Genomic DNA, 12,057 nt, shown 5'->3' with positions numbered 1-12,057 from the left:
TGTTTCTTTTTGGACATTTGCCTACCTTTTCTACTCAAGTTTATCTCTTTAGGTAGGGACGAACACTGCAGCAGATAGTAGTATCAAATGTTACATGAGATGTACTATCTACAATTTAACTTTTTTAAGCTTTTGCCTTTTCACACAGACATGTGTATTGCACTTAAATTGCAGTTCCCTATTTTATTTCTTTTTGGACATTTGCCTACCTTTTCTACTCATGTTTATCTCTTTTATTTGATAACAATTATTACCAATATTTAGAAATGCCAGTTTGAAAAGGACGGACACTGCATCAAGAAACTTTACAAAAGGCAACATAAAGTGTACTTTAGAGTTGGACTGTACTAAATTTCCTTGCTCTTTCCTGTTAATAACACGTGTGATTGCACAATCTTCTTTAGCACACCACGTGTACCACTCAGCAGAAGAAACACCCCACCTCACCAATACATAACTCTAAAGGAGCAAAATTGGATCTCATAGCTTCTAAGGTCTCTAAATTTTCTCCTGTCAAATTAATGTTAATTAATAGATAAAATTGTCATATTCTTTAGCAAAATAAAGTGGCTGATCATAAGTTCTAACAAAGATTTCAACCATTGATATTCCTCCTACGATAAGTTCATAGTTTTTAAGTTTATGATTTAAATTGTTGAAAAACATCAACTTTTATTATTTTACTTTGTCGAGCTTATGTATTTTATGGTAGCTCATCTCATTGCATGTTATATATATGCCTTTTTGTTTCATTTAGAAGTCTAGGAGGCAACAATTTTTTTGTTCAACATGCGTTTTAGTGGTGAAATGGCATTTTCATATTGGAAATCTATGACAATACAACGGACTATTTAATTTCCTGTTTATGGGGATTGAAAAGGGTGTTATTCTTCAGGAAGCTAGGGTTTTCAATGATCCTCAATTGAATGCAACAAGATGCTCATAGGTATGGTGTTCTATTCCTTTTTTGAAAAAAGAAATTGTCGTGCAAAAGTAAATTTACACTCATTCTATTTTGTGCCATGATAAATTGGTTAGACTAATTTGTTGTCTTGCCTTCATTTTTGTGTGCCTTTTCGGTGCTTCGAGTCATTACAAAGCTTTTGTAACTCTAAATCAGGGCGACACATTTACAAAGATTAGCTCTACAGCTATTAGTTCTGACAAACATGTATTCTTTTTTTAAAAAATTGGCATGACTGTACAATGACATGTTACAAGTAAGATGCCCCAAATCATGGAATCAACTATATATGCTTTCGTTAGGTTAGATTGCCTACATCACATCGACTCATGTGTGAACACTGGGTATTTGTAGACCATACTGTCTTTTAAATGAAGAGGTAAAAGAAACAGTCAAGAAATATAGAGATGTGTGACATTAGCTATCAAAATAAAGCAACTACATCTTATGAGAAAATGTAAAAAGGTTCTGAATTTTCATTTGTGGGCATATGGGTTTGGAAGATATGGATAATATATGATTGTGACGAACTCCTCGATATGCATATATAGTCCATTGTTTTTACACGATAAAGAGCATTATTTTCATGAATTCTACTTCACTTTGCACCTCAGAAAACCTTTTTTTTTTAATCTGGACTTTTGTTGCCCTAGATAGAATTGGTATTAGTTGATTATGTCTTCATCTGTATGCCATACCATATGTTCTTCACCTTATAAAAAAAATGAAAGATGATAACACATGCTATTGCATGTCTGCTTGAAGTGAAGGATAATTTTTAGTGATGCATTATATAAAGTGTGTTAGTATGATATGCTTGGTTTTTATACCAAATCTGTCTTGATTTGGGATTTATATCCTTTAGACATTAATACATCAATCATGTTTAATTGTCGTTTATTTTGACAGTTTTGTGAATTGAATTTTTAATGTTTGTGTTCTCCTTAAAAGTTGTTACTGTCACCAAGTTCTTGACATTTTGATAATGAATTATGTTATATTAGTTTGTTGGAGAAATTGCTTAAGGGATCATATGTATTGTATAAGATATATGAAGCTTATGTGGATGTAAATGAAAGTTATTAAAAAAATATTCAGTTGACCTCTGTTGCATCGGTCACTCTTATTATGTTTCATTTATTTTCTGTGAGTTTGTCAATTTGTTTTTCACTGCTTTATTGTTGAATCCATGTGTTGCTGAGTGCTTTATTCTTCACTCTATCTTCCTCCGCTTCTTGATTGTGTAGTTTTATACACATTTGCCTGCTAAATTAGTATTTAGAAGATAATGTTAATTTACATTCCTCAATTGTTTCATGTAGGTTAATTTTGCATTTGTATAAATTTTGAAATCGAAACTTACAGAATTTTAAAGGATATTTTGACATTAGATGTTAAGAATTAAATTGATCTCGAAATGCAGATAGTGTTATTTGGAGTTCAAGGGGAATAATGGGTGAACACTACAACAAAGTTGCTTGATAGAGCAATGGGTGGTTCATTATGAGGTAAGGATTTGAATCGTCACTTCGAATTTTATGGCAGCTTCAATTTTTAGAATCGAAAACATGATATTTTATTATTAGTATATCAATTTTTGCTTTCTAAAGCTCCTCTTTTTCTCTTTGTTAACTACTGTAAGATTACAGTTTGTGTCAACAATAAGTGGTGACCAAATCTTTACTTCTTCATCTGTACAATCTTTTAAATAACTGGGACACCAAGCTCCATTCTCTTCACTATTGAAAATTTTAGTCCTATTTACTAAATTTCAATGGTTTTCTTCGATTTCTACAGGTTTAATGACTTTTGACGAGCAACAAGTATTGTTGCGTTGTTAGTATCATTTGCTCTTCCTTTTAAGGTATTCTCCTAATTCCATTCAATTGGTTCATTGTGGAATTGTCTGGATGAGTAGTTGTGAGCTTAAGACTCCTTTTTTGTTTCCCTTTCTCTATGACTATGGTTCTTTTATGCACTTTTGTTTTTCGTGCACGTTGGTATGAATTTCAATTAATTAAACAATAAATAACTTGACATGTATGTCCCTTCTACATGATCTTTTTAAGAGCTAATGATTGACTCTGTCATTGGTAAACCAACTTCTTTCTTAGCTGGGAGAGGAAAGTAAAATAAGTTTATGTTGAGAAGAGTTGTTTTATAGTTGTTCAGTGGTGAGAGTAATTTTACAAAGTAATTGATTTATCCTTTAACTTAAAGGTAAATACATAAATTTCTTTAATCTCAAATGTTTCAGACACTCTAGATACCTTGTTGATCTTTGAGTTTTTTTAAAAAAAACAATAATTTCAAAACTTGGTTGTATTGTTAATATAACTGGATTTGCATTTATGTGTTTCTTCACTTAATTTCTATTTGAATGTTAAGATTTTCTTTGGCGTACCATATATATGACTTTATTCCTAAGAGAGGTCTTGGGTCTTTGACATCACTGATAACAGGCTTTATAGCTCAAAGACACCTTAGTAAAGGAATTTGTTCATTTGACATGCTGAAGCTTGTACCATTGAGGAGAAATTCTTATAACTCTCCATGTTTCAATTTGTTTTGCTTACTTTGTTGGCATGGTGTAAAATTGTTGCAAGGTTTGGACTTTAATTGTTAGTTAGTCTGAAAGAATTGCTTTGTGTTGGAGAACTGATTCATAATTTCTTAGTGTACTGAATAATAAATAGTTAGATGAAAGCTAATAGGAGAACTAAGTACATAAAGTTATAAGCTTTTAATAACAAAATAGTTGAACCAAATCAACACATCAAAACAAGAGGATTCAAAAAAAAATTAGGTGTAGAATTATAGTACCATTGGGAACCTTTAAAATCATATAGAAGATGCATTGGAATCTATATTATAAAAGAAAGAGAGAACATTACCAGCCATGAAGACCTAATCATTTAACGGCACATTAGCAGAACTTGAATAATGGAAATGATCCAAAAGTATTTTGGTGTAGAACAACGAAACTATATATTCATGTTAGTATTCTGTCACCCAACTTACATATAGTCCTTTTTATACTTATCACATTCATTTTCAATCTTTTTTTTATAAGTATGAAAATACTAAGATTTGCTTAATTTGTAAAATTTATGGCAGGAGCTATGGTCTATCAATTAGAATGAAGGACAGGCTAAGCTCTTAAAATAATGACAACAAAGAGATGGAGGTGACTATATTTCTTCATGATTTGTAGATCCTTGGTTCCCTATCTTCAATGCTTCTCTCATTTGATTTCTTGCATTCTGTTATTTAAGTCTAGATATTTACTTTTTGCTTCTCACAGATTATTTTAGTTGATAGGTGTTTTCTTATTTTTTGTAGATACTCCAAAACTTTTTGTAATTTTTGAAGTGGCAAGAAGTATGATTTACCAACCAAGCTGATGACTATAACTCCTGCTCAGAGGAAATGATGATTTCAACTAAAGAAATTTATTTGGACAACTACTGAGGCAAATGAAAGCAAGACATCTTGACGCTCTGACTACCGGACATGTGAGGCTACAACATATGCAACAAATCAAAATATGTTCAAAACAGAGAGATCAAAAAACAAATCCATCTACAATGCTAAAAGAAAATGCAAATCAAACGGCAGGAAAGTAGAGCTCACATACATTTTAGTTTTTTTTTTTAAAAAAAAGATTTGTGAGAGGAAGTGAAAAGTTGTTAATGGGATTTCTTTAATTTTACTTATTTGTGGGATTCATATTTATATGATATAAAAAATAATGATAATTTTGCTATGCCAGTACTTTTTTTAGTATTTGATTGAGTGATTTTATTGATAGAAATGTCTAAGTTTAGTGATTTTAATGATACAAAATAAAGTTTAATGACTTTACTAGATAAATTCTGAAAATTGAGTGACTTTTTGAGATATTAATTCGAAACTATATTTACAGATTCTGTCAATCTTTTAAAAATTATTTCTCATTGCGATTATTATGAGATAAAGCGTGTTGTGAGAGTTCTTTAACAATATGAATTTTTTATGCTTTACATGATATATCTATTTGAGTAGCCTTTATGTATTAACTTTTTTTTCTTGTCAATTACTACTACCACCTTCATTTTATTCCTTTATGACAAAAGGTTATACATTAAATAAAATTTAAGATTTCAGAATACATAAATTGTTGGGCTTCTTACCCCGTGCGATGCACGGGCCTCCCTACTAGTTATATAGAAGGGAGAGTTTTCAAATTTTCAACATGACTGTTTTTTGCCATATTTAGAAAAAGCTCAAGTGTAATTTGGTCATTTCCCCTTGCAATTAATGTTTAGAGTTACGGTATTTGCTATCTTTTGCTCCTTTAAACTCTTGTATGACAGTGCTTTATAATTGTACCTTTTCTTCTTTAGACAAAAAAACCAGCCAACATTTCCATAATGACACATATATCCATCTTTATTTAATTTAAGTGGGCCCCACCAACTTTATCATCTCGGCTGACCAATACTATTGTGTATTTCTTTATTTTGATTATCATGTCTGACCTTTTTCAGTTGATTACATATTTAAAAAATAAAAATAAAGTGGATATTAAAATAATTAATAATTTAGTATACTTAATATATATATATATAACTACATAAAAAGTACTATATATCACAATAATTAACAATTATTTGACACTTTTAAATTCTATCAATACCATATAAATTAGGATAAAAAGAGTAACATATAATATTTAAATATATTTGAAAATAATATAAGTAATACTATAAATTACGATAATTAACAACTTAAATATTTAAAAGTTATATAAAAAGTTTGATTGACTCTCTAAATTCTATTGGTACCACATAAAATGGATTAGATGATAAACATATATTGTTTGAAATTGACGAATAGAATAATTAACAAAAATAATCGCTCGACTCCAAAAAATCTATCAATTAATGCCAAATAAATTGGGACATGGAAAGTAACATATGGAGTATTATTTAAAAATTAAGTTAAAAAAGAACTATAAAATACAATAATTAACAACTTAATATATTTAAAAGACATATAAAAAATGGTTAATTTTTTAAATCCTACATGTGCCACATAAATCGAAACAAAGAGAATAATAAATATTATTTTCAAAATTACAATAACTAACAATTTAAAATATTTTTAAAATCATATAAAAATTTCAATAGTTTCTCCAATTTCATAATATCACATAGATTAGGAATATATATATATATTGGGCCCCGTGCCAGCACGAGGTCCTGTATCTAGTATATATATTATATATAGAAGTATGAAAGGTAAGGACGACCACAATTTAAATTTATTGTACATTGTGCAACAAAAGTTGGACAGATTTCTAATTTTGATATTTAAATCAAAAGTCAGGATAGTTTTGTCTTTTGATTATGTTCTTTCTGCTTCTGGATTATTCTTGTCTCTCCTTTGGCCTTCCACCACTCCCAAATTCCAATTTCTCTAGCATTCATTTTCTACTCTCAACGTCAAAATTCAGCACAAGACTATCAAAGAATTGAGTTGAAGATTTGAAGAAAAAAATTCTAAGAGGCTAAAGGTAAGGTCAATCAACTCAACGAATCTTTCAATTCTTTTCATATTTTCCAAATATAATAAATCTTACTGTTCTTTTAAGAACCTAATAATAGCATAAATATACTGTCACATTAGTTTTTCTTAATTGAACATCGATCGGTGATTCATGTATTAAGATATTGGTACAATTTTCTCATCCTAACTCCTCTTTCTTTTTTACATTTCTTATGGTTGCATATAATAATTTTTATACCCATGGGTGTGTAAAGAACTCTAAATACATAATTTTGGATCTTATTTTAAAATTTTACAAGCAACTTATTTAATACTAAATAATATACACTTATACTTGTTGATGTGTGGAGGTCATGAAAGTTTCCTACAAAAGATTAAGATTTTTTTTTTGCTCAGTCAACTATACATATAGATATAGTTCATAACTTGAACATCTCCATTATAAGTTATCCAAAAACTTGACGAAGTGATGTTTTCAGAATTGAGACGCAAATGTCTAACTCTATAAATGCATGTAACAAAGTATAGTATGTATGGAGTAGCCAGCCTTTTGCGAACCTCGCCTCTTTTAGAGTCACTCAACATACACATCAAATTCGAGTTCTACAAACCCCTTGCCAGCTTGAGCTAAGATATTTCGCCAAAGTAGATAATATCAATTTGCCGAGTTGGATTCCAAACACTATTTTCCAATTTCAAGAATGTTAAGATTGTCGGCTGCCTAATGACACATTTGAAGACATGGTCTAAAGCAAAGGTTTGTATGATTTTCGATCCTTTGAAGTTTCTACTAAAGAATGCAGTGGCATTGCAGAAGCTTGTTATATTAACAAAGAGAAGAAAATGTTTCACTTGTTCAAAGAACTGTGTTCTGACATTTATCACAGTTGACAAAGAAATTGTTAGACAACCAAAAATCATAACGAATTTCTTGATTGTTTATCAAGAGTTTTCTTAGCCAACCTTTATAAATAATCACGAAATTTGTTGTAGTGTTTCTAGCCGCTGCCATAAATACATATTTATCAAGAAAATATAAGTTGTTTCTAGCCGTTAAAAGTTGTTTTTGTAATAGTGGCAAAACAAGCTTGGAAACATCTTATATTTTAGCTTTTGATTTACTTAGTGGTAATCTGAACTTGTAGTATTTCAAATGTTATGATGGTTGCTTCGTTCCTTAAAAGCCTTTATCACACTCTAGACATTGCATATGTACTTGGAACTTTTTGCAATTTTTTTTACTTGAAATTATCAAAATTGGCAAACTTACAAACCAAATGTTTTTTTTTTTTTTTAAAAATAGACTATTTGTATTTTTTTTGTTATATTATATATATAGAAATGATATTGAACTTTGTGCTATTTTGGTGTTTCATATTTTGAAATTCTGACTGAGCCACAAAAGATGGAAGAATATGAGGCTGCTTGTATAAGGTATGAATCGATTCCCCAATCTATTGATTTAGCTTGTAACAATCTTCTTATTGGGATCATTATGTATGAAGTACAACTGAGTTAGAGTTGAATTGTGATATGAAAACTTGGAATTTGTGGGTTTTCATTTCAAGAAATTTTAATTGTGTTTTGGTGTCTATTTTATTTGTCCCAAGAGTTTCTACGGTGAATTTGATCAATTCACTATGTAAAACCATAGTTGATGCCATTGTCTTTAGGATTTTGTTAATATGTAGTGGTATTTGGTGTTGTTTCTGTCGTTGATGCAAATCTTGATCTTAATTGCTAGCATCAAATGAATGTGCCACAATATTTAAAGTAGGTCTTGTATCGAAAATATTTGGACAGTTATGATCTTTAGTGTGTTCATAGGAAGTGGACGCAAAATAACTTCCATCATATCAAACACATGTAATCACAGATTAGCTGAATTAAATCGTGAAATATGCAACTTATTACGGAAGTTGTTTTAAGTATTTTCTTTCAAAGACATAAAAAGAGAGGTGAGCGAAAAGACAATTTTCTTTTTTAGTGTTTTAGGATCTGATTCCTTCATTTACAAATTTTATTGAAATTTCTATAGAAATAACTTAGTTGTCAGTTGGTAAGCTTTGCAGAAATTTTAAGGATTGTGTTTTTTGAATTTTCAAATAAATGTGGCAAGGTGAATGGATTTAGTCCTATATAGTCCTGTAGGACTGTTTTAGTTGCAAAAAAGTTTGATAATGCTTTTCTAGCAATTGTTTTTCATTTGTGTTGTATACTATGTACTTTTAAACTCAAAAGAATTACAAAGTTCTTCCTGTAGTCTGCAAGATACATTAGGGTAGAACTCTTCTGCTTTCCACCTAAGTTGCTCGGATTTGGGTGAGGGTGTTCGATATCGATGTGAATTTAGAGGTCGGATTCTTCATGATCTTAATTTCAGGATATAGGGATACAGATCCAAGTACAGATACTTAAGACTATGATCTGGGGGTAGAAATATGGTGATTGAAATAACTTTATTCTATTTGAATAGATCAAATACTAGCTAAATTATCTACACTTTTATTTATTTCAACATGACATTTTTTTCTATATACATTCTCACAAACATAGTAATTTCCTGTCTTGATGACGTTATCTGACAGGTCTTGATGTTTTCGTGAAGACCACAAATAAAGGAGGCTGATAATAACTAGCAAGGCTATTCCTCAAAGTAAATACATCACATGATAGTACCAAGCAAGCAGTGGGTATGTAGTAGACACATTCTTTTTATGTTGTTTTGTGTAATAAGTTTTTATTAACTATGCATCTGAAATTGAAGATAAATTTTGATCAAATGCTAGCTTGATCTAAAGTTTGTTTGAGCATGGGACATGTCATTACTGGTGACCACCACAAGAGATAAATTTTCTTACTTGATTATCTTAGAACATCATTTGGAACTTGTAGGTACTCTTCGACACGACTTTTTTAATTCTTCTTTGGATCTCTTCTTCTTCCATTTGTCGTCTTCTCTAGCAGCTTGCATGAAAGACCAATTTCATGTGAATTTTATCATCATACCAACTAAAGAAATTAAGAGATCTGGCATTGATCAATATTTGGCATACTAAATAATTTGATAGTTTGAAACATGTGATCCTTGTGTTATTTTAAGTCCTCATCTTTTGGTGATACATTTGACAATCGGAGCCTTTTTCTTGCACTATATACCAAATATAAGCTATAGATTGTAGTAGAGAGGTTGTTTCTGATAGAATGTCGACTTAATAAAAAAATAAAAAATTCAAAGCAGTTTGAAAAAGAAGGCAATATTAATTAAAGTTTTCTTCTTTCACTATTTCATGGCCTAAGATTGTCGCAACTACTAAAATGCCAGTATAGTTTTTTTGTTTATGGGTATTTGAATTTTGGACAAATTTATTGAAAAAGGAAGACAGTTCAGTGAATGCTCACTATGAATTGTGATAGTGAAATAATGCATGGTAGGGAAAATTTTGAGTTCTCGAGGAGTGTACATTATCTTGATTGAAAATATTTTTATTTGATCGTGAAGGCACTTAGTTGCGGAGAAGAACAGGACAATTTTGTTTGGCCAATTGAAGTTCCCTTAATTGGAAGATTTTGTCTACCAAAAAGTCGTTGCAGTGTAGAGACAGTAAGAAAATGTCAGCTTGTCTATTATGCCTACAATTACAAGAAAGTAGACGAACGAGGCTTCAAGGTGAGTGTTTTACCTTCGTTAAGCTTTTTATGTTTACTTTGAATATATACTATGTGCTTGAGTATATATTTGTGATGCAAGAATAATAACTATTGATAAGAGAAGGCTTAAGCTAAAGAAATATCTTGTATCTTGTAGCACAATGATACAAATTCATAGTTTTGACTACAAGTCGGAGAGGAAAGAGTTGGAAGAAAGAACTAGAAAAGCTAATGTGAAAACAAGTCATTCAAAAGCTCTCGTTTCGGACATGGAGGTAATCTATGTTGAAAAGCTTCTTGAACTTTTAGTAATTTGGAAAATTTTCAGTACATTTATGTTATTTTAAAAAATATTATTACACTTCTGCACATAGGCCTTAAAGTAAATGTGTTTTATTGTAGTACAAATGAAAAATTGAAGCAATTCTTATTTTCATCTGGCAATGAACTATCAGGACGTCACTTTGTAGTATGGACTAAGCAAATACCAAATTGAACTACCACTGAAATCTATGAGCTATTTCAGAAAATGAATATCATCTTATGACTACGAGTATGAATTTATAATAGTGCTTATATAACTTTTTGATTTGCAGCTCACTCTCTTGCAAGTGCTCGTGTAGCTCCCTCTCCTTGATCTCAAATTCTACCAGGGAGCATCGTCAATTGAGCATAAGAGAAATTCTAATGACGTATTTATCGTGGCATTTATACTTCGGAAACTTTTCTGTATTTATAAAAATAGTTTGACAATATTACTATAGTTTATGCCCTTTTATTGTATAGCAACAATATTTGTTTATGATAATCAAACTACAAAAGAGAAAAGTCAGTAGTTCTTCTTTCAAAATGATACACGTTGGGCCCGTGCATACCACGGGCATTTCATATCTAGTAGACTAATAACCAAAGAGAAATCCCAGTAGCTCTGGTTTGGGAACTAACTTTCGCCTTCTTAGCAAGAGTTCAATTCCATGCTGTTACCTCGAAATATCTGTTATTATTTGTGTCGCCGAATTGCGACTCTCCGGCATTAACCAAATAGTAGCCAGCAAGGTGCATTTCCATGATTGTGCCGTGTATTTTAAAATAAAACTTTTATCTTATTTAGCTTAAATATTTTTATGTGTGCATTTCCATGATTGTGCCATCAACCGTGTATTTTTAACATTAAACTTTCATCTTATTTAACTTTTAAAAAAAAATTCATCTTATTTATTTTTAAAATAGAACTTTCAATCTTATTTAGTTTAAAAATAAAATTTCCATCTTATTTAACTTAAAAATAAAAACTTGCATTTTAAGTTTGTTAAAGTAAGAGAAATTTACTATTAAAGATATCAACATTTTAATTGATTTATAAAATATAATTTTTAAGTGAGTAATAAACTATTTAATTAAAAATATGTAATTTAGTAATGAAGTGAACATTTTAAAAGAAATCAAAATATAAATAAACATAATAATTAGGCAAATAAATTCAACTTATAATATATTCATAAATAAAAATTGTATAGAAAATGTAATTTTTAATAGAAAAATATGTTATAATAAAAACAATAAATAATTAAGGTAATGAATGTTATTATAAATGTTGTTAAAAATTATGTTAATGTCCATGAATATAAAAGTGGTGCATAAAAGAGAGTTTAAGGGGGTATTTTCGTTATTTTACATACTTTATCCCCGGATAAGTTATCTTGGGATTACTATTCCACCCCCATTGAGGGATAACTTATCCCAGGACTAATTGTTAATTACGGGATAGGTTATCCCAGACTTTGCAACCAAATAACAAATTAAAGGTCACCCAAAAGTTATCTTGTAATTAACTCTTTTTATCCATCGCACCAAATGACCCCTTAAATAATAAATAACTTTCGTTTAAACAT

The sequence above is a fragment of the Solanum verrucosum genome, unplaced genomic scaffold (assembly GCF_900185275.1).
Source record: "Solanum verrucosum unplaced genomic scaffold, falcon-dt-bn FXZP01000118.1, whole genome shotgun sequence".
NCBI lineage: Eukaryota > Viridiplantae > Streptophyta > Magnoliopsida > Solanales > Solanaceae > Solanum > Solanum verrucosum.
Note: the sequence above shows the minus strand (reverse complement) of the source record.